At 38.4% G+C, this 27,888-nt stretch overlaps 1 protein-coding gene and 1 long non-coding RNA gene across 2 annotated transcripts in view; one reads left to right on the top strand and one right to left on the bottom strand.

Moving 5' to 3' along the window:
• LOC112926655 (uncharacterized) overlaps positions 1-27,888 on the top strand; it is a 473,369-nt gene that overhangs the window by 5,368 nt on the left and 440,113 nt on the right. The gene's annotated exons all lie outside the window — the stretch shown is intronic.
• Positions 6,012-15,070, bottom strand: LOC140598210 (uncharacterized). Its single transcript, XR_012000379.1, has 2 exons — positions 14,874-15,070; positions 6,012-8,297 (listed from the first exon to the last, which is right to left on the bottom strand). It is a non-coding gene; the product is annotated as an uncharacterized lncRNA (long non-coding RNA).

Raw genomic sequence — 27,888 nt, 5'->3', positions numbered from 1 at the left:
CTATGTAGCACAACATAATGGAATTTGCTTTATTTTGTTTTGGTTCTGGTTTATATATTTATTTTTTTAATTTTCTCATGATCACGTCCGAAATTGAGCTGACTAGAGTTGTCTGGGGCTATTAACAGTTCACTTTTAAAATTTACAAAGAACTTAAGCATGGCCTGTGGTCTGTCACTTACTCATTACTGTAAATTAGTCCAAAAATATTTTTCTTTCTTGTGAGATCAGCCAGGCCAAATGAGCATAAAGTGTACCAGAGAAGTCTGTGTGTACTCTCTGTGGACAAGGCATTATTTTCAGCATTTTCTATTTATTAATGTATCAAGTCCTAACAGCCATCATGATGTAGATAACTATCATCTCCACTTTTCAGGTGAGGAATTGAGGTAGAGAGAGGTTAAGTAACTTGCCTGAAGTTTCATAGCTGCGAAATGGTGGGATGGGCCTTGGACCCATTCCGTCTCACTCGAGAGCTCTGTCCCTAATCGCTGTTCTCCATGGTGGTCCCTCAGCCCTTGACCCCTCGTTCCTTGGCTCTCACTTTACCAGCCTCCCTGGTCCTCCTACTTTGGTCTGAATCTGCTTACCTATATTCAACAGTAGCTAAGTCTTTCTCTTACTTCTCCAAGCAGACCAAAACCTCAGCTCTGCCTTGGAGTTTTAGCAGTCAACTTCGTTCTACCCTTTTGCTGATGAAGTTGACATTATGTTCTATGAATTTTGTCAGGCTCCCTGTTGTTGGTCTCAAAATGTATTTTTCCTATATTTTTGCTTCTTTCTTCTATGTCTCATAGGAATATGTTTCTTTTTTCAAGATACCTTCCCTGTACGTTCCAGATCCCATTCTTAAATTCTTTTTCTATCATTTCTCTATTTCATTGCCAACGCTTTCTTTTCTGTTTGCTTTTCCCTTTTCTTCTCAATGTATCCAAGTGTCCCTTTCTACGTCTCTATTTCTCTATTTCGTGTTTATCATATGTCTGTATCTGTTTGCAGATCCGTCTTGACCTTGCTTCTCTCTTTCATCTTCAGTTTCTCAAGAACAGCTCTTGATGCTGCTTCTTTCTTATTGTTGATCAGTTAACCCACTGCAGTCTGGCTTCCTCTGCCAAAATTTCTTCTCAGAGACTGCCTTCTTTTCAAAACTCACCCTACTCTCATTTTTCTGTAGTATATGATATTACTGGCTATTTCTATTTCCTACTTCTCTACTTCCTCACTTATGCTTTTTCATTTGTACATTGGTATCACCTGTGGTTCTCCTCGGTTGGCCCCTGTACTCTTTTACCTTCTATCTTCATTCCTCTCCCCATTTTTTACTCTTTACCTGATTTATCTCTTTCTTTGCACTGGCTCTTATCAGATCCTCTATTCTGATGAGACTCAGATCTATACATGTAGCTCCAGTCTCTTTGGAATCACAGACTTGCATTTTCAGCTATAGGTTTACCACCTCCATTGGCTTCAGACTCAAAATATCCATAAATCATCTTTAGTCTTCATTGCCTCCCTCGCATTTTCTCCTCCTTGGGAATATTGCTCATCTTCCCCTTCCTTCATGTTTGAAATCTTTTATCTGTCACCTTTCTCCCAGTTTACTTTGTACTTATGTGATGAGCTTTAGGTGAGAGGATTGTGAAAAGGCCTTTGTATGTGTTGACTGGATAACTATAAGTTAATATTTATATTCCCATCAATTGACAAATCCTATAAACACAAGCAATGAAACATCTCTTGAATTAGTTCTCTTTCTTCTTGCCAACACTCAAGCCCAGCTATACTGTTTTTACCCTGAGACTATTATAGTTGTCTCTTGGTTGGTGTTCTCTTTTATATTCTCTTGCTCCTTATTTTTTTTATAAATATGATTTAATTTTCATCAGAGTTGGTTTCCCAAGCAAAAACCTACTAAGGTGTATCATTTCCTTCCATAAAACTTTGATTATCCATGAAATAAAATTCAAAGCATCAGAATATTATTATTAAATAGAACTTCTTATATGCCAGGAACAATTTAAGTACTTTACATTTTTTAACTCCTTTAATCCTCACAACAGCCCTACTGGAAGGTAATATTAGTAACCACATTTCATGAAAAGGAAATTGAGATTCAAGGGAAGTTAAGGTTTTCTGGAGAAATAGCATAGAAGAGAGTGTGAAGCTCAGGGGAGTTTATGTAGTTAGTTAAGATTTTACTCCACCTACAAGGTAACAAGGTAGTGTGCCACAGTTCATAGCTGCTAAAGGAAGACGTGAGACCCCTGGGTCAAAGACAAAGGACTTTATTAGTCACGTCATAACAGGTAGCATGGGCTTCGTGTTTGAATTGGTTTCCCTTGCTTCTACTTCCCCTTCTCCCAAATTCCACAGGGATAATGAAGAATGACCCCAATGCATACTGTGCACACAGTGGAATTTATGTCACAGCTGCAGAATCTAGGCCTTAAAAAAATGTCTAGTCTTATAAGGGGACTATTAGCAAACCTGGCCAATTTTTGCCCTTAGAGGGAGACATCATCTTTATTATCCTGCTCATTAAACAACTCTTTGCTCAGCTCTGGCAGGAGACACTCTAAATCTTCCAAGGCTATTTGCTATACAAACATCCTTCCAGAACAAAAGCCATCTAAGCTTCACAAGATATGTAGAAATGCAAGAGACCTTGAAGAATTGTCTCCCATCTCTCCTAACGTTTTCCTTCCCAGTTTCAGTGCGTGGGCTTTGCTAAGGCATCTAGTTTTGTTCTCCTTTGTCGAATCCAGCCCTTGATTTTCCCATTCTTTTTCCATAGGTAGGAAGACTCTGGAACTAGATGTACACATAGGTTTAGTGAGCCGATCCAAGGGATATATTTAAATCCCGAATATGTGTCTTTTTTTCTACTGAAGCTGAAATCAAATCACTAACCCAGTTGCTTAACATGTAGCTGGATTCTTTTCTTGTTACTTCCATTCAACAAATGCTTATTCAGTCTCAAGTACTTTGCTTGGCTTTGGGGATGCAGAGAAGATAGATCTTTGAGCACCTCGTAGGGAAACCACAAGACAGACTAGAACCTACCTTCTTACCTACCTACCTACTTACATAAATAAATAAATAAACAAAAAAACAAGCTTGGCCGAGATGGGAGAAGTAACTTAGCTTGAGGGAAGAAAGAATCTAGGTCCTCAGTGTCAGTTTTCAGGATTTTAATTTTCTTAAGCAGATTCTTTAGGTAGAGGTTAGATAGTTGGTAAGGGTGGTGATGGCGGTGGTGGGTTCCCGTTGATGAGAAGAGCATATGCCAGAAGGAAGCCCCATCTCTCTTTTAGGAAAATCATAAGCCATTTCCTTAATGATATATCCAGAGGAAAGAATATGAAAGCGGGTCTCAGTAGTAGATGAGCTTAGGGGAGCTGAGAAGGGATAGCTCAGGAAGGGTCTTTCGTATCAAGATGAGAATTTTGGACTTTGCATTGTAGTAGCGAGGAGCCAGGAAGTGACTGATTGAGAGCAGGGAAGTAACCTCATCATATTTGTGTTTTTGAATGAGGAATGGGCTGAAGAGGGAAGGAGCCAGAGGCAGGGATCCTGGCCAGAGGGTTCTTTCAATAGTAGACGGAGAAGTAACATGAGACTATTCAACAAAGGAAATACTGGTGGTGATAAAAAGAAGGGACAGATTTGAAAGATTAATCGCAAGAAGAGCTGATGAATGAGTGGAAGTCAAGGGGACAGAAGACTCTAGGGTGGCTGGGTAATGGAGAAAATCAGACACGCAGAAGGAGGGTGAGTTCAGCAGTGACCATGTAAGCCCTATGGGCTTGTGGAACCTCAGATGGAGATGTTCTGGAGAAGCTCCGTGCAAGGGTCTGAGGCCAGAAGAGCCTTCTGGGTTAGAACTACACTTGGATGCTGAAGCAGAAAAACACAAGTATGTATAAAAGTGAGGAGACAAGCTTATGAAGAAGGAAACCTGTCGAATTTTATTTTTCTTATTATTTTTAAAAATTATTTATTCAGAGAGAGAAGGGCAGAGACACAGGCAGAGGAAGAAGCAGGCTCCATGCAGGGAGCCCGACGTGGGACTCGATCCCCGGTCTCCAGTATCACACTCCGGGCTGCAGGTGGCACTAAATCACTGAGCCACCGGGGTTGCCGGGAAACCTGTCAAATTTTAATGAGAGGAGAACAGATAAAGAAGGACCCATGGAAGAGATTAAGAAACTGCCTGAGAGGAGAGAGAGAGAGAGGGGGGGGGTAGATGCTATGGAAGGCTTCCCGAAAGTTAAACAGGAACTTGGCAAGTAGAAAGATGTCATTACTGAAAAAAAATTGACTTAGAGTTATCTAGATCTACCTGATGAAAGAACCTTGTTCTAGTTGAGAAGTTAACTCTAGCAGGTATCACTCTTAATGACAAGAAGTGACAGTGACAAGAAGTGGAGATGTCTATAGAGTGGCTACGTGTATTGGCAGTCTGCATTTTTGCATGACTAGATATTTACTATGTATCTGCCATCATCCTCAGCCTCATTATTCTAATGGCCAGAAAGGACAGGGGACAGCACTACTCCAGCAGAGTTGATCACAGATGGGCCACAATTTAAGATCAGTTCACAATCATCAAGGCGTTTTCTACAGGGAGTGTAAAGATGGGTAAAATAAAGCCTCCACTTCCGAGGAGCTTATGGTCAAGTACTTCTTTGTTGTGGATAATTAAGCGTTGTAAAGGACTTAGACCAAAATATTACTATAATTAAAAAGTAATAAGCCAAATTCATGACAAGGAATCATGAAAAGCTTCATGAACATGGTGGCATTTGAAAGTGAGGATTGGGAGCAGAAGAACATTCATTGCAGGAATAGAGCACAGTATGGCAAGGCCTTGGAGGCTGTTGGAAGGGGACAGCACCTTCCGGAAATGTTATTCACTACCCTTAACTGGTATTGCCACCCTTGCGTCCATGCACCTGCAGCTCTACTTCACCAGGAGACATCCCAGGGTCCCCAAATGCACTCCACACATTCCTGCCATGTGACCTTTGTTCTCAGTGAACTTTCTGCCTCCTTCTTTTCTTCCAGGCTAATCTCTAAGACCCAGCACAAAAGTCATCTATTTCACAATTAATTCTAGGTCCCTCAGATAGAATTAATTGCATGTCTGTCAGTCTCAGCAATCTTAACTGACATTTGTGTTTGACTTAGGTATCTGGAGATCTCTAGTTTCTTTAAAGAAATCTATTTGATAACCATATGATAATGATGGGGACGTGTTCAGAATTAGTAAAAGCATTTTCCAATCAGCTTTTTGTAAGTCAGGTCCTTGGGTATAAATGATGTGGCTTGTCAACTTTTGATTTGGGAAGTGTTTTTTTGGTCAGTCTTCAGTGGACAGTTTTCAGTGGTGTTTAAAGTTTCTTCTCACCGACACGGTTAATTAAGAATTGACAGTGATTCTGGACTTTCGTGGATTTGGCTCTTGAAGGAAGAGGGAACACCAGGAGATTTACATTTTTGGTTTTCTGAATTATTAAGAAAACTATTTTTATGGTTTAGTGTAGTGACCAGGAGAAAGGCAATCTAATTCTGAATGGTTTTCCTTTGCAGAGCTCAGAGTACTAATGTTCATTTGCAGTACTTCCAAATTTTTGTTATAGCGGAAAGGCTTTTGTTTATAGTTAAAAGTATGTGACAATAAAATAATAGTAAATTGTACAGCTTCATTATTTAGGGTGGAATTTAAATTTTGGCTATCCCAGCTTATAAACTCCAAAAGATTAAAAAAAAAATACTATTCTCAGCATGAATAAACTGGGAATGTATCTTGACATCAAAAATTTATTTTCCAATGCATTTCACGGTTTACTCATGCTGAGAACCACTTCTTATCTTTTGAACTTTTGAACTCTCTCTGAATTGGGATGAGCAAAAATGAACATGAGTTTCCTTTCAATGCACTGGTATACCACATGTAAAATAAAACAAGTAGAAACTCAAGACACAGCAATACACACTGGCCAATTATGTGATAACAGAATAGTGTTTGTATTGGGCTTTAGGCATGTTATATGCAATACTGAAATGAATTTTGAAATAGGAAACACAGTGGGTAGCAGCCATTAAAAGGTATGTCTACATCTCTTGTAAAGCACATCTTGCTTGAATTCAATCGACAGTAACAAGTCGGGGCCAGGAAACAACTCAGTCAGCATTCTCCTTCTTTCATAAATCTATTTACAGTAGAAACCCCATTAACATTTTAATTGTTTCACAGCTCAAGTTGATCTCGGTGCCACCTTTAAAGGGCTCAGGTTCATTAAAATTTAAGGGACCAGGGAGTCCATAGGCTAATGACCCAGTGATGCTTGTAAAGCCTCTAAATATATTTTTGGCTCAGGGAACAGTTGGGAGATTCTTTGTAGCAGCTAAGTGTCCTCCCAGGTATATTGTTGCATCGTCTCATTTCAATCTCCCCTGAAAACTCTCCCCCTCTTTTCCGTCATCTGAATCTTAGGGTCTCCCAAGGTCCTGTTGAACATTTTCTGCCGACATTTATTTAGTTGTGTTAATTCTTTACAGCTAGTTTTTACTCTCATTGAGGTCAAAGTATGAAGCCAATAATTGTTGAAATAAAACTAGACACCGATAACTTGCTTTCAACCCATGTTTGTTTGCCCCCTATCTTGTACTCCTGCCCCCAATAAAAAATATATCCAAACTTAAATTATTTCCAACTATTGGGAGTTCTTGTTCTGTTTGTGCCAAAAATTAGCTGGGAGTAACCTCTGTGATCTCTAGTTTCTCATTTGTTAAAACTTTGGTATATGTTTCAGAAGATACATATGCTTCAAGGATCCACCAGCCTTAAAATATGTTCCTAATGTGACTTGTTAGATACAATTATTTAACATTCAGCCCTTAAATGTAGGGAACTTTCTTCCCAATACAACAGTTTTCTGTTTGGCTCTCGTCTCTGCTAAGCTCTCTCTGATAAAATACAGTTAAAGGATCCTTTTAATCTAAAGAATATTTCTGGTTGATAATAAACCCTCCCATTTGCTGGTAGACAGAAAATATTTAGTTTTCTGTGGGAAAACTTGAGATTGGAAAAAGGTAAAGACGAACATCAAAATGACTCAAAAACCTTACAAAAGCCAGGAATTCTCAAGATCATGTTACTATAAATTGGTATTTGGGGTGTTAAGGATCTATTCTTAATCCTGAGATTTGGCAGTCGTAATAGGATGTAGGTTATACAAAAACAGTAATAACTGGGAGCATGTGTTCACTTATTCTTTTTACCATGTGATTTCTGTATATTTATAAACTTGAAGAGTGAGGTGAACTATATTTGTGTGGTTGTCAGTTTCTGGAAGGGCCTTTGCTGGGCTTTGCCCTCCCCGTGTGTTCGACTTCCAAGTACTCTCTTTTCTCTTTGCCTCCGCCAAAGTGTGGCTTTAGAGTCATAGACAGATTTTGGTTAGTGGCAGGAAATAATGATCAGAATAGGTCTGAAGGCATCTTATGCCAAAACAGTGCTTTTACAGGCCAGCTCTATACTAGAGGCTCTTGAAACCCTTTTGTTTTAAGGGGTGAATACTTTGGTTTCACCAATTCTTTTTTGTCTTGTAATTTTCATAAAAGTTCTTTCTATTCGAGGCGGTGTTTTGTCTAGATGATATCAGCATATAACCTGTCCTTTTTATCACCTAATTATTTATCCTTCTTAAATTTACACAGTAGACAGGTTTACCTGATAGTGTGTGTTCATATCAAAAAAAAGTTTCATAATTCCTTATTCATAAGTCTGAAATTAAAAAAAATCTCTAAACAGTGGCAGGTACTGTTCTGTTGCTGTTATTTGTCACAGGCTAATTTGGTGGCATAACTCACAGAGCAGACAGGAGTCTAATTATGGACTTTATTTATTTTATTCAGTATGAAAATCCTTAAGTTTCCCTGAAGAAATATTCATGTATTTGATTAGGATGTGACTCTTGAGACAGTTCTGGGCATATATGCATCATATTGCCTTTCTAAAATGTGAAAAATTCTGAACTCTAAAACAATTTGGCCCCTCGGCATTCAAATACTTCAAACCTGTATTTGCAAATATGATATTTGAAGAACATACTGAATTTCAAAGGGTTATTTAAACTTCTAAAAGTTTGCTTATTTGTATGGATTTCTTTTTTAATAAGGCAAATTTTGTTTTTAAGCAACGGAGTGCCTACCAATTTTTGTTTGTTTAAACTCTGGATGTTGGCTGGTGTAAAGTAAGGAAGATTTAGCTTCTTGTGTCCTCCATGCCCCTGCCAAAAAAAAAAAAAAAAAAAAAAAAAAAGCTGTATCATTAAGTGGATTTTTTAAGATCTTAAATCCCACCATTTTATGACATACCCTGTCAAAAATATATGTACATATAACTTCCCATCCTAATAATCAGGAAATATGCACTAGATGAGTCACTAGGGTAATACATGAAACAAGTTCTGTTGTTATCCTCTTAACCCCATTTCTTCTTTATAGAAGAAAAGAATCAGTTGACATCCATTGAACAGGAACTTCATGCCAGGCAACATGGCAAGGGCTTTCTGTATTATTTCATCTGAACACCAATTGTGTTCAGTTGTGCGATTGTACTGTGCTTCCAATATTGAAAAAACATTATTTAGGAATAGTGATAAAGGAAGAAAAGCGCATTTTCTACAGTTTAGATATTTTATTCATTCCCATTCCATTCTCTGTGCAGGAAGGATAAAACTTCTTTGGTCTTCATACTTTTTATGATGTTTAATTCCTGAAGGTATATAGTCTTTTGAAGGGTAAGGTGGTCTGGTTAGGATCAGTCTGTTAGATACCCCAGTACCAGATTCAATATTAATAGAAGTCGACTTTGAAGTCTTTTGCTCTCTTCTGATTCACAAACTTTCCTATTTTTCATACATTTTATTTTGTTTTGTGAAATCTGCATTTTGACCCCAACAAGTTGTTATATTTTTTAGATTGCATTTGTGATCAATCTGTAGCTGTTTAGACTGGTAAGTGATTAGTTTCTCAGGAGAATCAACTGAAATTCCTAACTCACTCTGCTGTAGTTCTTGTATTTCGTATTAAATATGCTTATAATATTCTCTTTTGTACCTGCAATCTGCATGACCACATGTTGCATTATTAATGGCCTCCCCAAGGCTTTGCTTCTTGCTGTGACTACTTCAATTATCTCAAGGTTTAAGCTCTTCATCTGGAGGCATAGGTGGGGCATTTAGATTTCTGGCGTGACTTTATAGTATAGCAGGAAAGAGGCCTATTGTAAAGGAAATAGGGATCCTCTAAAGGTGGGATGGAGTCTCTTGATATGGAGTTCTGATCCCCATGGAGACACACATTTCAAGGGAGCCTAAGGGCCTGGGAAGAAAAGTTAATTCTGAAGTACCCAGAAGCCCAAGGAAGACACTTTTACATTTGACAGAGGAGCCAAGAATTGAGCTTGAAGAGGAGGTAAATATTCTCACAAAGGAGGAGGATTACACATGGGCAGGATTGTTAAGTGAGGCTTCCTGCTTCTGTTCAGCGTGGCAACAAGAGATAGTAGGGCTTTTGACCTACAGACAAATTAAATGCCACCTGTCAAAAAGTGAGCTTTATGGCTGACTCTTTGCAATTGTGTGAGATGGAAAACATATTTGTGAGAAAGCAGCTAGGAATGGAAAGTTTGAATTAAAATGAATTATTGCTTGAAGGAAAGATAAATGCCTATTCTGATTGAACCTGAGGCTAGCAGTGAATCTATTACACTAACATAGCATCACTGTCTGTTTCATTGTGTACTTCATTTGCCTACGAGATAAAACTTGTTTTCTCTTGAAAATCATCTTTAAAATTTCTGTGTTAGCAAAAAAAAAAAAAAGGGGGGGGGGATAGTCTAAATGTCCAACAATGAGGAAACACTTAGGTAAATTATGGCATATCTTTACAATGGAGCATTTATGCAGCTATTAAAAACGATGTTTACAAAGAATTTTAATGCTCTATAAAATGCTTACATTATAATAAGTCAAAAAAGAAGCAGGATACAAATGCCTATAACAGCATGATTTTATATATAAATGTATAAGTATAAAGATAATAAGCACAAAAGGAGGAAAATACATCAAAATGTTTTAATAGTGTTTATCTCTTGGTGGTGAATTATGGGTAAGTTTTATTCTCTCATCTATAGTCTTAGTTTTTGCCAACTTCTCTGTAATGTACGTCTATTACTATTTTTCTTAGAAAAATGGTTGAAACAATTTTATTTGCTTTAGAAATAGTTTTCTGACCTGTAATATATAACTGACCAGATGGGATCCCTGGGTGGCGCAGCGGTTTGGCGCCTGCCTTTGGCCCAGGGCGCGATCCTGGAGACCCGGGATCGAATCCCACGTCGGGCTCCCGGTGCATGGAGCCTGTTTCTCCCTCTGCCTGTGTCTCTGCCTCTCTCTCTTTCTCTCTGTATGACTATCATAAATAAAATAAAAATTAAAAAAAAAAAAAAAAATTTATAACTGACCAGAGCTTCCTGACAACAACTTTGTAAGACCATTATTGAGGCCACCAAACTTCATTTCTAATAAGAACCTTTTTGGTTCATTTGTATTTTAGTAAAGGTTTGTCAACATGTATTCTATATCTAGGTTGCTATTATTTATTCCAGCGATGGTCAAAAAAATATATATGAAGTCAATATCCTCTGTTTAAAGGCTCTGGAAGCATTCCAGAACAGGGGGGGAGAGCTAACCTTATCACATGAGCTCCAGTCTTGTGACCTCTGAAGCAACTGACATAAGCATTTTGAAGAACAAGTTGCCATAAATATGGCTTCTTCAGATTTGAAGTTAGTGATTCAGTTAGTCTTGTGTTTTATTTACTGTACATTATATGTACTGTAAATTGCTAACTCTTTAACAGGTTTAACACCTCTTTTCCTACTTCTCAGGATGAGAGTAGCCTGATTTGGCTTTTAGGTGACTCATTTCTGTAACCAGTTGCTTATACATAGAAATATTTTGCTTCCCTAGAGCTCAATCTGGAAGCTTATATACCTGGAAAATAATTGAGAATTAGGAAGTGAACAATAATAGTAGCATAAATAATATACCTAACACTAATAATAGTAAAATAAATAACGTACCTAAACACAAGTACTTGCTATTGTTTTCAACTCTCTGTGGAGCACTTTACCTCATTCTTATTTGTGTTCATAACAAACATATATACAGTTGTTATTGGTCTCCCTTCTTGTAGATGAGAAAACTGAGGCTCAGAAAAGTTGAGTAGTTTGTCCAGGGTCTCATATCTAGTTGCTGTGAAGCTAGAAGTCGAAGTACATTCCAAAGCCTAAACATACTCTTAACTATTATAGTAAATACAAAGTGCAAACAGATGCCACAAAGTCTGTGTTCAAAAAAGCTCAGACTTTACACTTCAGGGTCTCAAGAAAGAAATCACTCTGCTTTTCAAATGACTTTAGCAAATTTACAAATAACATATTTGAAAAGAGGAAAAGGAAACTTCTAGAAGCAGGAATTGACAGCAAAACGAAGTATGGCTGTAGATTAAATGAGAAGGCCTGAAAAATCTAGACTATACGCTCAAGAATTCTAAAAGCATTAGATTTTGAATTAGTTTGTTAAGGCTCTTGTTAACTTTAAGAGCTTCCAAATATTGTACCAATGGGTGAATATGGAACTTGATTGTGATAATTTATCTTGTCAACAAAATCTTAAATTCAATATAGTACTATTTTGTTTGCAAATTTCTATTTCTGTTATATAATTTATGCATTTTATTGTGAAAAGATTAGAATATACAGATGAAACAACAAAATAAAAATCTGTCATAATTTCACAACCAGAGATACCCACTGTTAACATTTTGGAAGAGCTAAATAATATAAACACAAATGTAAATATAAATGTGAATATATATGTTTCTGTTTTAACAAAATGGGACTATGCTTACTTTTAAAAATCATATTTACTTACTATGATACGAATGTATTTTGAAATATTCTTTGATTCTAAAAGTAGAGACGTGTATATTTGAGAATGATTCTCTTCCAGAAACGATTAAAAACACCCCTTTATTTGGTGCTTTAAGGACAAATACATATTTACCTAGAAAATTATGTTATGTGAATCAATTTCTTTCTTAATGATGCTTGTATCAGTGAGGAGATATTCTACTTCAGTTATCTTCACTCCGTAGAGCTGTCATTAGTCCTCTATTTAAACATGTTAAAGTGACCTGTTTTTCTTTCTTTTTATTTTATCTTTTTTGTAAAGAAGAAGGGATCAATAATGAAAGTGATAATTTAAGGATGTTTTGAAAGGAAAAGAGTATACATTCCCTGGCTGGAGTTGATGTGATTTAAAGCCATCTGCTTCTTTCACTTCAAATGCAGTTAGCTTTGTCTCCATCTGCCTACTTAATTCAGAAGGAGGGGCAAAACCAGCTTCTAAAAGCTGTGTTTCCATTTGCTATTTCATCTGACAAAGATTTATTGAGCACCTACTTCTTGTGAGTCCTGTGTTAAATGCTTATTTAATACAAGGAGGTCTAAGGTGTGCCCTCTGTATTCAGAGAAGTCCAGTTTAATGATAAGAAATCAAATAAGAAGGTGATTCTATGGTGGGTATGGTGGGTAACAGGGGACAAGTGGATGTAGGGGGCTATTGGGCAGGAAAGGCTATTTTGGACATAGTCACTTGAGTGGAGAAACAGACTGAAAGTGAGCCAAAGACGATAGGGGAGTGGCAAGGGGGTGAAGGGTGATGGAGTATGTTTCAAGATGAGGGACCACATGTATACAGATTCGAGGACTAGAGGTTAGGACAGAAAGCTACTTGAAAAAGTAGCCATGACCTATCAGGAAGGTATTGTGCGCTGTGCTCAGGAGTTGGAATTTTATCCTGAAGGGATGAGGAGCCATTGGAAATATCATCAGTGGAGATACGAGAGCAGCTGTGGTTTTGAGAAATCACTCTGGCAGCTGTGTGAAGAGGCTGAAAGTTGTGCTCAGGAACGATCAGCATCTGAACTAAGGTGTTGGAGACGAAGTTGTTAAACTGATGAACTTGCTGATTGGGAGGTGTGGGAGGCGAGGCAGTGGGTGGCAAAGGATGGCATCATTATCTTCAGGCTAGGAGACTGCGTGCTAGGTGATGTCTTCTGCAAGTGAAGAATGCTCTAAATCAAGCACACTGCTAGGGAAGGTCAAAGGTGAGGTGTTTGTTTGGATGTGTTTGCTGGCAGTTGGATGTGTGGATCTTGCGCTGAGAGATCTTGAGCTGTGGACTAGTACAACAGATTGGGGTTGTCTGGGAGTATAAGTATGAAACCAGGGAAGGGTAGGATCATGCAGGTAGTAATTGTAGATTCAGAGAGCTCCTTGAGGACTACCACCCTTTAAAGGATGAGCACAGACTAGTAGTAAGGGTGTGGGCTCTGCTGTTTAGGTTCAAATCCTAGTTCTCTCAGGTACTGGGGCAAGTTACTTATTCTCTCTGTCCCTCAGTTTTCTCACCCATACTATAAAGATGATATTTATTTGAGTTGTAGACAGATTGTGAATCATAAAATGAGTTAATATATTAAAGTATACATAATAGGACTGGTTCTTAGTAAAAATGGAATGGATTTAGCTTTACTATAATATTATAACGCTTAAAGGAGATTTGGCCAAACAAATTTCACTTTTTTTTTTTTACAGTGAAGAATGCAGAATAGGTGTTGTCAAAAGGGTAGAGGAGAAGTCTATGAGAGGAGTCGTAAGAATTAAAGTGTGCCAGAAGGAAAGTGAGTTGTATTAAACATTATAGGAAAGACAAGCCGAGTAAGTGCTGGGAAGTGTCCTTTTGTTGTTGTTGTTGTTGTTGTTGTTTTTATAAGACTTTGCTGGTGGCATTGGTGGGGTGGGACTCTGATCCTCATCCAGTGGTCTGAGGGATGACCATCAGGTTAAGGTGGAGTAAGCAGGTGGAAACTACTTTGATAGCTTGGTTGAAATCGGAGTTAGGATGATGGTTGGAGGGAGAGGTCAGTTGGAGGGAGTGTTTGTGGTTGTTGTGAAGAAAGGGTGAATCTGAAGCATTTTATGTTAGTGCGGGAAGACTAGCTAGTGCAGGGCAGACAGCTGAGCTTTGAATTAAAAGAGCTCCTAGGGGATCCCTGCGTGGCTCAGCGGTTCAGCACCTGCCTTTGGCCCAGGGCGTGATCCTGGAGTCCCGGGATCGAGTCCCGCGTCGGGCTCCGGGCGTGGCGCCTGCCTCTCCCTCTGTCTCTCTCTCTCTCTCTCTCTCTCTCTGTCTATCATGAATAAATAAATTACAAAAAAAGAGCTCCTCATTTATTCATCACATTTCCCTCAGGATATTCTGTGTGTGGCACTGAGCCAGGAGCTGAGTGAACTCTCAAGGCTGTGGATAAAGGGAGGTGGCCACGACTCTTCCATCCTGTACTCTGGCTGAGTGTGACGTGAGGCTCTGGGAGCGACATTGCCTCCTGTGGCCAGTCCACTCTCCTGAGAATATTGGTCTGAGTTAGGGATGGCAGGACCCCTGGGTGAGAGGCCAGGCATGGTGTTGGCCTGAAGTATGTGGGGACGTTTCAGTGTCTTCAGCAGATCAGACCGGAGTCCGCGAGCCTCCTGAGTGAGGCGAACCCCCTACACAGTTGCCTACTCTGCTGTGACGCCAACCAAGCTATTCCCTGTGTGGCTGTTGATATCACCTCTTATTTGAGTCCGTTCTTTCATAGAGAGAGCAGAGTATTGGAAAGAACACGGAAGTAAGATAACAGAAAACATATTTGTTTCATTCACTCAAAAATATTCCTTGAGCACCTACCAGACAATATGCTCTAGGCTGGAATTACCATGGAGTTGGGAGAGGAAAGGTGCCTGCCCAAAAGAACTTTCGTTTCAGAGAGAAAGACCAGCAGTTCAACAGTCATACTTCCATCGGGCGAGTAGAGGTCCACAACTCTGCAGGGAGGTCAGGGCCTCTTCCTGGGGGAAGTGATGGTAAGACGTAGCTGGAAGATAGATAGGTTGGCCGTAGCCAGGTGCAGGAAACAGGGCAGAAGAATTTTCTAAGTAGAGGAAACAGCATGTGAGGGGGCTGTAGAGTCATGAGTCTGGTGCTTTCCAGGACCTGAAAGAGGTTTGCTTAGGCCGGAATATGGAGAGTGCTGTCCCTCCAACTAGGTGGGGATGAAAATGGGATATGAGGGAAACAACTCTGATCTGAGGCCCATAAATAAGATGGATTTGGATACAGGGAGGGCAGGAGAGGAACTAGAATCAGGACAGTCCTTTGGGAAGTTGCCAGTTGTTGAGACCACTGGCCTGGAAACAGAAATGGAGGAATGAGTGGGAGGAAGAAGAGACCCATTTGCTAAAGAACAGCTGCTGGACTAAACAATTCCTTGGAAGGTCCTGGAAGGGTACTCATTTGAGAAGGATCTCCATAAAGTGATGAAAATAAACTGAATTTACAAAGGAAGACATTTTATTTATTTATTTATTTATTTAAAGATTTTTACCTTGTTAAGTAATTTCTATACCCCAAGTGGGGCTGGAACCTACAACCCCGAGATCAACAGTTGCATGCTCCACCGACCCAGCCAGCTAGGTGCCCCCAAAGGGAGAAATTTTACTTTTAACTTTTTAAAAATCTCTAATCTGTTTTATTCATACATTTTTTATATTTATGTATCAGGTCATTTTTCTCCCCCCCCCAAATTTTCATTTAAATTCTAGTTAGTCAACATATAGTGTAATATTGGAGTAGAATTTAGAATAGAATTTAGTGGTTCACCACTTACATAGAACACCCAGGGCTCAGCATAACAGGTGCCCTCCTGAATGCCCATCACCCATTGAGCTCAGCCCCCACCTAGCTCCCTCCATCAACCAAAGGGAGAAATTTTAGAGGACAGGAGCGGGGAAGTCAATGAAGGAGACACCAAAAGGTACACAGCACCTAAGAGAGAACTCAATGCTTTTGTGTCAAGGGCTGTTAGTTAGAAGGGAGTGTTTACAAAAAGTAGATCGAACTCTAAGTTTCCTTGGATAAATGCTCTTTTCAATCCAATTAATTGGGTACATTTTAGGCTTACACAGAAGGAACTCCAGAGTGGTGCTTGTGGCTGGCCAAAGGATACCTGCTAAGTCATAGAGGCTGTTTTTCTAGCAGCTTTAGAGCTGATTTAGTCTATTAAATTTTATTACCAGTTTGTGAATACTAACAGATGCTCCACGTTTCCCCTATTCTGCTTAAGGTCACATAGCAAGAGGCATTCGCATGCCTTAGTAGAGTAGCCCCCCAGCAAATCAGGGGAGACTTGAATCTTACCTGAAAGGCTTCTGGCAACAAATTTCAAGAGAAGTGCGCGGAAATGCAGTTCTGTGGATACACGTTTGAATTCTGAAATTCTGAAAGAGATGAAAGATTCCGTGAAAATGCAACGCGCTGGACGTTAGGAAATGGGGTTGCCCGGAAGAGCACAGCCAAGGCCTGGTGCGGGCTCTCTGCTGAGGCTGGGCGCAGCCTGATCCATAGGCAATCGGGGGCGCGGCGGGGGGCGCCTCCCGCCTGCTGCTCTCCCCGCGGAATCCAAGGGTTCCTGGGCCTGCGGCTGTCCTGTCTGCTTCAGCGTTAATACTGCCGGAGAGAAGAAGCTTGGGACCTTTAAAACAAGCCTATCTTGGGTTACTATGATTTGGCTCTGGTTTCATTTTTCTCAGTGGTCAAAGAATGTTGTTTCCAGCCAGAATATCCTCCCTATGTGTCCTTCAAACAACTGATTTATGGTTGCTATGGGAACTGGGTTATCAAATTTTGAAAATTAGTATATTTTAGGCCCTGGGGATTACAACACTGTGTGTGTGTGTGTGTGTGTGTGTTTCTTCCATTTGGGAAAGGAAGGAATATAGTCTTTTTCATCTACTGTCATTAAATAAAGGAAACTTGATTTTTGTTTTGTTTTGTTTTGTTTTTGAGTTGTGAGTGTGTGATGTCACGTTTCACTCATTCATTCACATTTAAAAGCCTGTCTTCACTATCTCATTCCCCTAGACACAAAGCAACAAAAATGCTGGGGAAGAGGGGGGTTCCTTTGATGTGATTATAGCTCTTTTCAAAGTTTACTTTTTTTTTTCTTCTTCTTTTAATGAGAAGTTAACTGTTTTCCCATGGTCACAGAATAAGTAGGTTCTCTGTGTCTCTCTTGCTTTTGCTTTTTTTCTCCATATATAAATGGAGAGATACACTGTGTGTGTGTGTGTGTGTGTGTATGTCACCTTATGAGGACTTTTGAAGATTTGATTACACGCAATTTTGCTTTTCATCTCCCACTCTGGAATGCTGTATGCTGGGGTTTAGGGTTGGTGGAGCGGGCGAATAGGTATGGACACCAGCTTCCCTGAGATTCTCTTAAAAACAATATAAGATCCTTTTTGCTTCCAAAGTCCTGTCATTGGTTTCCTTCCAAGGATGAGGACATTTTGCATTTGCTTATTGTTTTTTCCTGCCCTTACTACCGCAGGGTATTGTGTCCAGCAACCATAGGGAACTCTGGATTTCCATTTCTTTGATTGATTGGGATCATCCCCTCTTCCAGTTGTCCCCTTCACACCCTGATTCTTTGACTCCTTCACTCCTCAGCACCTTTGATACTTGTTCTTCATCTAAGTATGAATATCTTCTTAACATCCAGCCTCAGGGAAGTGGGGACATCACACTATTGAATATACCCTCCACTTTATACTTCCATGTTTTTTTTTTTTTTTTTTTAAGCTGTGGGCAAAAGGTTATTTTTCAAAAGTGATTGCTATGTTTTGCCCATTTAGGTCCTAGCCAGTAGTCATTCTTCATTCCTCGGAAGTTGCCACCTGCATTTTAATTTCAGAACCCTGTATAACTCATTGTTCATTAAACTCATTCTTTGCCTTTCAAAGTGCGTAGACTCCTCTCTAGTTTGCACATTAGATCCAAACCTGTGAGCTCTACTTTCGAAATGTACCTAGACTTTGACATCTACTTGCCACCTTCACTGTAGTTACCCTAGTCCAAACCATTATCATATCCTAGCTGAGCTATTAATGTAGCCTCCCAACTGGACGCCCTATTTATATCCTTGCCCTTTTTTTCCACCGTGTCCCTGGAGTGAATCTGTTAAAATATAAGTCAGATAGTGTTAATTCTGTGCTCAAAACCTTTTCTTGACTCCCACCTCACTGAGAGAAAAGCCAGTGTCTTTACTGTGGCCCACCAAGCCTTATGTGATCAAGCACCCACCCGCTCCCACAGCCTATTTCTCTGAACTCTCTAACATGTTTACCCTACTCTACACACTCTTGCAAGGAATTTTGCCCCATGGCTTCGGGGGGTATTCTTTCTGCCTAGGATGTTTTTCCCCTAGACATACATACCGCTCCCTCCCTCATCAGGTCTTTGCTCAAATGTCATTTTCTCCGTGAAGCTTTCCAAGATCTTGACCTTTCTTCTCCCCCGTTCTTATTCCGTGTTTTCCATACCACTTACAATGATCTCATATATTACATATTTTGCTGATGTCATTTATTTATTATCCATTTCCTGCATTAGGATGTAGACTCCATTAAGGTAGGGCATTTTGTCCATTTTGTTTATTGCTGTATGCCCCGCATTTGGAAAAGTACCTAGCAGGCAGTAGTTGCTAATAAATACTGTTGTTGAATAAATTGTTGAATAAATAAATGAGTTTCATGTTGTCACATTAACATTAATTATATTGCTCCATTGCTTTGCATATTCTCCACAGCGGTATCTATTTCTTTTGAAAAAAGCTATTCCATTCCTATTCAAGTGTTGATGACGTATTAATCTCCAAACAATGGCACCTAACACCAGGCACTAGGATACGAAGATGAGTAAGTGGAGGGAGGAGTCAGGTGGTTAGAGTATTTGGTGGTGAGTGCTTTGGCGGAGGTGAGCTCAGGTGGCCTTGGGAGAAAAGTACAGCTGTTTACACAGAATCAATCGTACGCCAGGCACCATTCCTTTCTTGATTTTCTAATGAGGAAACCCAGCTTCAGTGAGGAAACCTAAATTTCCAAGATCCTACTACCACCTGCAGGTTAGAATGTTCAGACTGGCTCAGTATGGTTCTAAAGCCCCAGCTATAATAGATGCCAATTTGTCTCATTATGGAGAGGCGTGTTGATCACTACCAATGCCTGTTTGCTTCTTTGCTGGAAGTCCTGGATGTAGGTGACAATGTGTGATTTTAGGAGATTTTAGCTTAAAGGCCTATAACCTTTAAGAGAGAAGAGGTTATGGAAATGTGGATGTTTGAATAAATGTATGTTTATTTAAATACTCCATCAGATGGGGTAACAACTTAAGGTGTTTTTATCTTATGTTTCTGTGTTCAGTGTCCCTGAAAATGAGGAAAACAAATCTTTTTTTTTTTTTTTTTAAGATTTTATTTATTCAGAGAGAGAGAGAGAGTGAGAGGCAGAGACACACAGAGGGAGAAGCAGGCTCCATGCAGGGGGCCCGACATGGGACTCGATCCCAGGTCTCCAGGATCACACCCCAGGCTGAAGGCAGCACTAAACTGCTGAGCCACCGGGGCTGACCAGGAAAGCAAATCTATAGGAAAAAATCCACAATTCAATCTAGTCTCTTTTAAGTCTCCAGCTAACATTGCAGGAGTTGGGGACAAAGAAAAATTGTCTGATATTTATGAACCATCCATGCAGAACCGAACAGTAACAAGAGTCAGGAAAAAAAAAATGGTTTCTAAAGTGGAAATACTGATTACATGTGAAGGAAGTAAAAAAAAGAAAAAAGAAAAGGATTCATAATTAGAATCCATAGATTATAATTACCCAAGTGCTTTCACAAACATTAATTATCACAAAACTCAGCGAGCTAGAGAGTTATAATCCCATTTTACAGATGAGGAACCTTTGGAGAAGTTAACAGTGAACTTGATCAAGTTACACAAATCTTCCAGTGTACCACGTTCTTTTCAGAATATCAGATTTTTGTGTCATTAAGAATATGTAGGACTCTGACTTATGTCCTCCATTCACATTATCTACTGAAATAGTTGCATATTATTTGTTTCATATCTTTGTTTTTCCTGTTCCAAGATGCTTTGGTAGATGATTTGATAAGATTCTAAAATATGTTGAGCCACATTTTATATTTTGTTCTCTTCTTCCATTTTTAAGATTGTACTATACCTCTGTCTCACTGAGTGACTAGAAGTGCTTTAGAAGAGATAATCTCCAGCAAAATCCAGATAAGCACAACTATTTTATGAATTTAGAAAAGGTTTATTTATTTATTTATGAATTCTGTCTTGCATATCATGACCTTTCAAAGGTTTGTGGTTAAACCCAGGATAACACAGTTCTAATGTTATTTGCCCCAGAAGCTATTAGTATGAGATTTAGAGATGACAGGAAATAGATGTAGTCTTTGCAGATAAATATTAGTAATATGAAGTAACATATATTAATATGAAAAATGACAGTTTCCTTAAAAATATCAAGTGAACTTTTGATTTAAAGTTAATATAGCAGGCCTCCAGGGACAGCAGAGAATAGACAGGAAGTCATGTTTCACACCTGTATACTCAAAACATCCAAGTCTGATTTCCCTCCAGCATTACCAATTATATTGATTATAGTTCTTATTTTTCTTTGCACTTCAACCAAGTTTACAGACAATTCAAAGTAGTTAGATGATCGATCTGTGTATATTTGCCGATTGATCGCATTTATCACAAACCACAATGGAAAAAGTTGTCATAAAGGTCTCGATTAAATAATATACAAACTGCCACGGACAAACTTCTCATAGTTGAATTTTGGCTGAATACGCTGGGCTGCGATTTTTCATTTCATATTGATTGGACAGCCTAGTGATTGCAGATGGGGGCTGAAAATCGCTCTCTAGAGAAACTCCATCCATGCTGTGTATGTGCAAGTGTGTTTATCTGGGAAGCAAGGGTGAGAGTGCTGGAAAGGTTCATGAATTAACTATTGATCTAGAATCTGGAATTCACTCAAGATGATCTTTGAGGAGCACAAGAGCCTCTGTAAAGATGACAAAATTACATAATCTGAAACACTGGCTACAGATACTGGTAATTAGTACTACTGGAGTAACCACACACGCTCTTCATTGGTGAGTGCAGAACTAGATTTCTACTTCTGGTGTTAAAAGACAAGAGCAATGTTCAGGCCCTTTATGGTGTCGGCAATCCTCTATAGGGAAGCTCCTCACATGTAAAGGAATCATCCAAAATAGGAAGAAATACCATCAGCAGGATGGTATTCGTAACTGCCTTGTTTCCAAAAAAGAGAAACTGAGGGCAGCAGTATAGGAATGTGATGCAAGCACTGGACGGAATTGTTGTAGACATTGAAAGTCAGGAAGCCTCAACAGCATGGAAACTGCTTGGATATGATGCAAGGTGAAAAATAATGTTATGCAGTTAAAATTGTAGGTAGCTTACTGTTGTATTTGGTTTTAAATATGCATTAAGAGTAGATTTGTGGAGAAATAATAATCATTTGATAACTCTTATAATCAATGTGCCACAGATGAGAAAACCAAAGCTCAGTGCAGTGAAGTAGCTTGTTCTGTTCACATGGCTGCTCGGCCTGAGCGGACCAGGTCGCAGGGTTGTTTGCCTCCAAAGCTGTGCCTTTAACATTTTGCTAAACTTGTAATACTGCTTTTGCATTTAAAACACACTTATAGATTATAAGGGAAATTAAGGAAAAATCCAGAATGGTATCCATAAAAATGGGTTTTCTTTCAGTTAATTTGTTCAACTTTGATTTTCTTTCCACCTTCATCCTGCCCCTATAGTTCTTCATTAATTTTTCCCTTTCCTTTCTCTTCTTTTCCTCTTCTCTTCTCCTTCCCCATACTTTTGTGGGGGAGGAAAAGGTTTCTTCCACTCTCTTAGGGTCCTTGGCTGGGCCTGAAAATTAGACTGACAAAAATAACCAGGAGAAAAGCACACACATTGATTTATTATCAGTTTTATGTGATTTAAGGACTTTCATAAGGAAGAGAAGTCCCAGAGAAATGCTTAGAGCTGAGTTTTTATGCTGGGTTTGATAAAAAGTAGATATTTATGGGAAGATATGGTAGGACAAAGAGTATGAGGTAAATGTAATAAATTGGGAGAAACTTGGTTAAGGACCATGTGTGCCCATCCTTCTTGGTTTCCTGCATCTAGGAGATAAAGATTCTCCTTTTCTCTGGGCAAAGGAAGGGCACCTTCATGTGATGATCTTAAGGGCTGCTTCAGGGGAGAAGGGAAGGTGGGGGGTCAGGTCAGAGAGACCTTCCTGCTTCTCTTGTTTTCTCTAACTCTTTTAGCTTGAAATATTCAGATGCCAATATGCCATATATGGGGGTAGTGCATTTTAAGCCCCATCACTTTCAATTTTCAGGCAGCAAGAATCCTATTTCTAACTACACTGTGTTTTGGTGCAAAATCAAATCACCCAGTCTCCCCCTCCTGTTCCTGACTGGTCTTCTCCCAACTTTGACATTCCCTCTTGGATATCCCAGCTGTCTCAGTTTATTTCTTTTTGGTTGAGACCCCTGGAAATAGCCAAGGGAACTTCAGAGCCCCTTTGGGTCTCATGTATTTTAAATCTGAGCAATTGGAAATTTCTATTCCTGCTCTTTAGCTCTGATTTTAGGAGTTGTGTTTCTTGAGGGTAATGAGTGTATGGAGCAAATGTTAACTGTTTCTGGAGAATTCATACTAATTTGGCCCTTTAAAAGTTTAAAGCAGGAAGACTATTTTCCCTGGCCTCCCAGGGGTAGTGGGTAAAGGTGGAAGATGCTGGTGTTTATCTCATGTTTTTAATTAACATGTTTGTTTTTAGGGTGTCTTTTCTTCTCTGACATTTCTCCCTCTGGACTCAGCAAGTTTTTGAATCGCTGGTTCTCGTGCCATGAGAACATCCTTTGTGAGAGGCCCTAGAGATGTTAAGAGACCCTGGAGATCTCAAGAGATGTTAATTAGTAGAAGTAAATAAATGGCCTGTTTATTTGTATGCGCATTTTAATGCTGTCCTTTCCTTTTTTAAATTAAGAAGTAGAAAATGTGCTTGTGTTTAAATGTAGTGTAAAGTTTCCCATATTCCTTTGGGTGCTGGTGTATTTTCTCTGGTTGCAGAAAATATGTTCAAAAGAGTTTTATCTCTTGAGAATGTCCCTCCTCCATTTTATTGCCTTATATTGCCACCCCTGCCCTTGCACAAAATGATGTCTGAATAATAATAATATTTTATAATCTGTTATAGTAACCATACTTACTTATTTCCAACAATTACAAAGGGCTAGAGTTGAAGAAACAGAGGTGTGGGAATTGACCATCATTTGCATAAAACTCTTTTGACTCGAAATTGTAAAAATTAGAGTGACTGAGCAGGAAGGAACCTTTACAATGTCTTCCCCATTCTTATCTTCAGGCAGCCTCACACTTAAATAGCTCAAGAAAATGAAATACTGTCTTATTTAGGAAGCCATTAAAATTGTTTTCAAAACTTTACCTGGTATCCTTTTAAAATATAAGTCATGCTATTATAACTTTCTTATTAATATTTTACTTAATCTCTTGCAGCAGAATTCAAGCTTCTTATTTTATAGGCTGTTTCACAGAAGCAATATAGAATAGTGGTTAAGAGCAGGGACCTTGGAGTTAGACCACCTGGGGTCAAATTGTGGCTTTGCCACTTATTACTGCAGGAGCCTGGGTAAGATACTGAACTTCATTTGGCCACAATGTTCTCATCTGTAAGAATGGGTGATACTAGTTTTGAGAATTTAGTGAGGTATTATACATTCTTAGATACTTAGAATAGTGCCTGATATATAGTATGCACTAAATGATGATGATTAGATTTACCATTAAAAGAGGAAAATAATCTTCAGACTGTGAAGGATAGAACAATAGTTGAGAGGGAATTAAATCTCAAGATGTCAGGGGGTAGTAAGAAAGCCCCAGTGAGGTTTTCAATCCTAGAATAATGACATTACGGATTACTGAAATGCTGTGTATGTTATGATAGAACCATTTTTGGTAATCTTTCTAAAAGCTTGGAGATATTTATGAAGACAGGCAAGAAATAAGTATTTTTTAAAAGATTTTTTATTTATTTATTTATTCATGAGAGAGAGAGAGAGACAGAGACAGAGACAGAGAGACAGAGACACAGGCAGAGGGAGAAGCAGGCTCCATGCAGGGAGCCTGACGTGGGACTTGATCCCCCGTCTCCAGGACCACAGCCTGGGCTGAAGGCGGTGCTAAACCGCTGAGCCACCTGGGCTGCCCAGAAATATTTTCAGAAGGCATCCAACAAAAGCTAATGATAATGTGGGCATGATGGGGCAGTATTGACTTAATTATAATACTGTTAGCTGAGTTTACAGATTTGTACTAGTACAATTACAGTGTTAGTTAATGGCTCATGAACAATTATTATTCCATCAGGAATTTGAAGGAGTTTACAATTAGAATACTTATAATGAAAGAAATAAATTGTATGTAAAAGTTGAAGTTGGTGCTATGGTGCAACAAAACTCAAGTGTGAGACTTAAGGTCTAACATGTACGTTACCACTGAACCACAGACTTAGCTCTGAGGTGCTTGGTAGCCAAGATGACAAAGGAGATATGATCAATTTTGTTTCTGTTATTATCCAAAAGAAGTAAGTAAATAGGTTTCTCAAGGGTTCCTAGTACTGATTTTTAAAAGAGATTTATCATATGAGACCATAAATAATGAACACTGATTTCATAGGCAATTGCTTCAATAGTATTTTTTGAAGCAAATGCTCTTTTTAAAAGCAGTCTTAAGAAAAAAAAAATCTAAAGGTGATTAAGAGTCAGTTCAGCAAAGGCACTCTTAGAAAAACTAAGCTAATTTGGTCTGTGTATGTAAACTTCATGTGGTCTCATTTGATCCAAAGTATGATTTAGAGATTGCCTATTATACCCTTCAACAATGTTCTTTAAAGTCACTTCTTCCAGCCAGAGTTTGAGAGGAGCTGGATAGTGGGTTCTAGTTCAAAAAAAGAACAGAGAGGTAGGAATATGTTTAGTTGGGTGTTTTTTGAACAGGACCAGTATGCTTTAGAAATCAGTTAGGAAGCTAGTGAAGTCAGCTTCCTAAGAGGAAAATTATAGTATGTTCCTATACTGAGTCATGAAGCTCTGAGTTCATTAGAGGTACCTTGGGGCACTTGGTTGAGTGAGAGTGGGGAGGGAAGGGAAAGACTTGAGGGGTAAGATTAAGCGGTTCAGCCTTACTTATTTTTTATACATTGAGGCTCTGCAAAGGACTATATGACAAGCAATAAATTATTTTGCTTAAATTTTTGAAAAACTACTATTTTGCATGGTCATACTGATTTTGGTCTAATTACTCATCATGGCAATATAAAATCCACAATAAACTCTTGTGGATTGATTGATTTTAAGAAGAGCTTTCTAGTTGAGTGAATTAGTTGCACAGTGTACCACCTGGAAAGAATGTGGAAATGGGCAAATGGAAGAAAGAGTTCCAAAGATACTGATTTTAGTTTCAGAGTAATTAATATTAATCCATAATCTATTATTTTTTACTTTGGATAGAAAACAGAACACATTATATATTCCTAGACCAATCTAGGGTTCTAGGTTCTTAGACCAATCTAGGAAAATGAAAATAAAATCATGTTTTAGCATACAGGAAAATAATTATTTTTAAAATTTGTTTGGAAATGGTGAATGCATCCAATTTAGCCGATTATTTACTATAAACTTAGGATACTAAAACACAGCCTTTCTCCACACACCAGTAGAGATTACAGTTGAACTTGAACAATGTAGGGGTTAGGGGCACCTCTTCCCCTTACCTCCCACCCACAGGGAAAAATCCATATATAACTTGATTTTCAGAAAACTTCACTACTGATAGCCTACTGTTGACTAGAAGCCTTGCCGATAACATAAACAGTTGATTGACACATATTTTGTAAGTTATGTATGTTATGTACTGCATTCTTATGATACAGTAAGCTAGAGAAAAGAAAATGTTAAAAAAATCATAAGGAGGAGAAAATACATGTCTATACCATATTTATAAAAAAAAATCCACATGTAAGTGGACTCATGCAGTTCAAACCTGTGTTGTTCAGGAGTGAATTGTCTTTGTTCTGCTTTGATGACCTTCTTTCTTTTGGTGTATAAAAATGGAAGTTTTTAAGAGTATCAATAATTAGGTGGCTGTACTGATATCATGCACCTGAGGTCACACCTGGTTCCTGACCTTAAAATTCAAGACAATTCGAAGTGGATAAAAGTGGTCTCTAATCTGTTCTGAAATGGCAAAATATAGGTAAGTAGAGATCAGGCTTCTTTCTCAATCCCTTCTCTGTTCTTAAAATAGAGCTTCCGCATATCTTTAGACAGAAGATTGGTCATATTTTAGAGAGTGTTTTATCCCTCCTCCAGCTTTTATATCTCTAATCCTACAATTTTAGTTAAGATAGGGTCAGCATTGATTTATTATATAAACCGGGACAACTTTGAGTATGGAAATGGTTAATTACAGGGCAACAAGCAAAAGTGAAAGAAATTCTCTTGGGCAAACTTCATGTATCATCTCCCAAAGCCTGGGTAGAAATAGATAAAGAAATCCTGGTGTGTGAAGGGTTAGGGAGATGGAAAAATTGTTGATTAAAATTAAGAAAACAAAACACATTCACTAATGACCAGTTTGAATATCTAAAAATATAAATAATAAAATATAAATCACTTATAAACCTACTTCCTAGAGATTACCATTGTTAATATTTGACTTTGCATATAGAATCTTCATGCATAAGAACATATATCTTTCTTGGATTCTTTTTAAGAAAGTCAAGATCTTATTTAATCATTGCTTTGTATCTGTTGCTTTTACTTGACTTTAATCATAAACATTTCCCCATGTGAAATATTATTTAAAAATATGCTCTTTTAGAGTTGTAGAGTATTTTATCTGTAGTTGTACTATAACTTATCAGTGTTTCCCTATCATTGGTATTTTGACTTATTTCTTTTTTTTTAGCATTGTAAAATACTATAAACATCTTTGTACCTTAATTTTTTTTGTATCTCAATTTTTAAGTGGAATTCTCATAATTTCTTAAGAATAAATTCCCAGGGCAGCCCCGGTGGTGCAGCGGTTTAGCGCTGCCTGCAGCCCAGGGTGTGATCCTGGAGACCTAGGATCGAGTCCCACGTCAGGCTTCCTGCATGGAGCCTGCTTCTCCCTCTGCCTGTGTCTCTGCCCCCCCCCCCTCTCTGTGTCTCTCATGAATAAATAAATAAAATCTTAAAAAAAAAGAATAAATTCCCAGAAGTAGAATTACTGAGTCACATTTTAGGGGCTCTTGATATATGTGTGTGTAATTTAAGTTTTCTTTCTTTCTTTCTTTCTTTCTTTTTCTTTTTCTTTCATTCTTTCTCTTTCTAACTTGTCCATCTTTTAAAGTATAGCACCTAAAAATATCTCTAGTAATATATTAGATTTCCCTGAAAAGTTGACTTTTTAAAAACATAACATCTATATATTTCCAGTGCCTAAAATGGAAAAAAGAAATGTGTGTATGTATGCATGCATGTGTGTGTATGTATGTGTGTGTATACATTCCCCCAGACAGATATACCTCATAAATTGCTATGTGGCAATTATTACTTATGAGTAGAAAATAATTACTGAGATAAACTTTGCTTTATTAACTTCGGATAAATCATAAAATCTTTTATTTTTATCTCAGTATTTTTACAAAATGACAAGCAGTGT

The sequence above is a fragment of the Vulpes vulpes genome, chromosome 3 (assembly GCF_048418805.1).
Source record: "Vulpes vulpes isolate BD-2025 chromosome 3, VulVul3, whole genome shotgun sequence".
In the NCBI taxonomy this organism is placed as follows: Eukaryota; Metazoa; Chordata; class Mammalia; order Carnivora; family Canidae; genus Vulpes; species Vulpes vulpes.
This window is presented reverse-complemented; position numbering and strand designations above follow the sequence as displayed.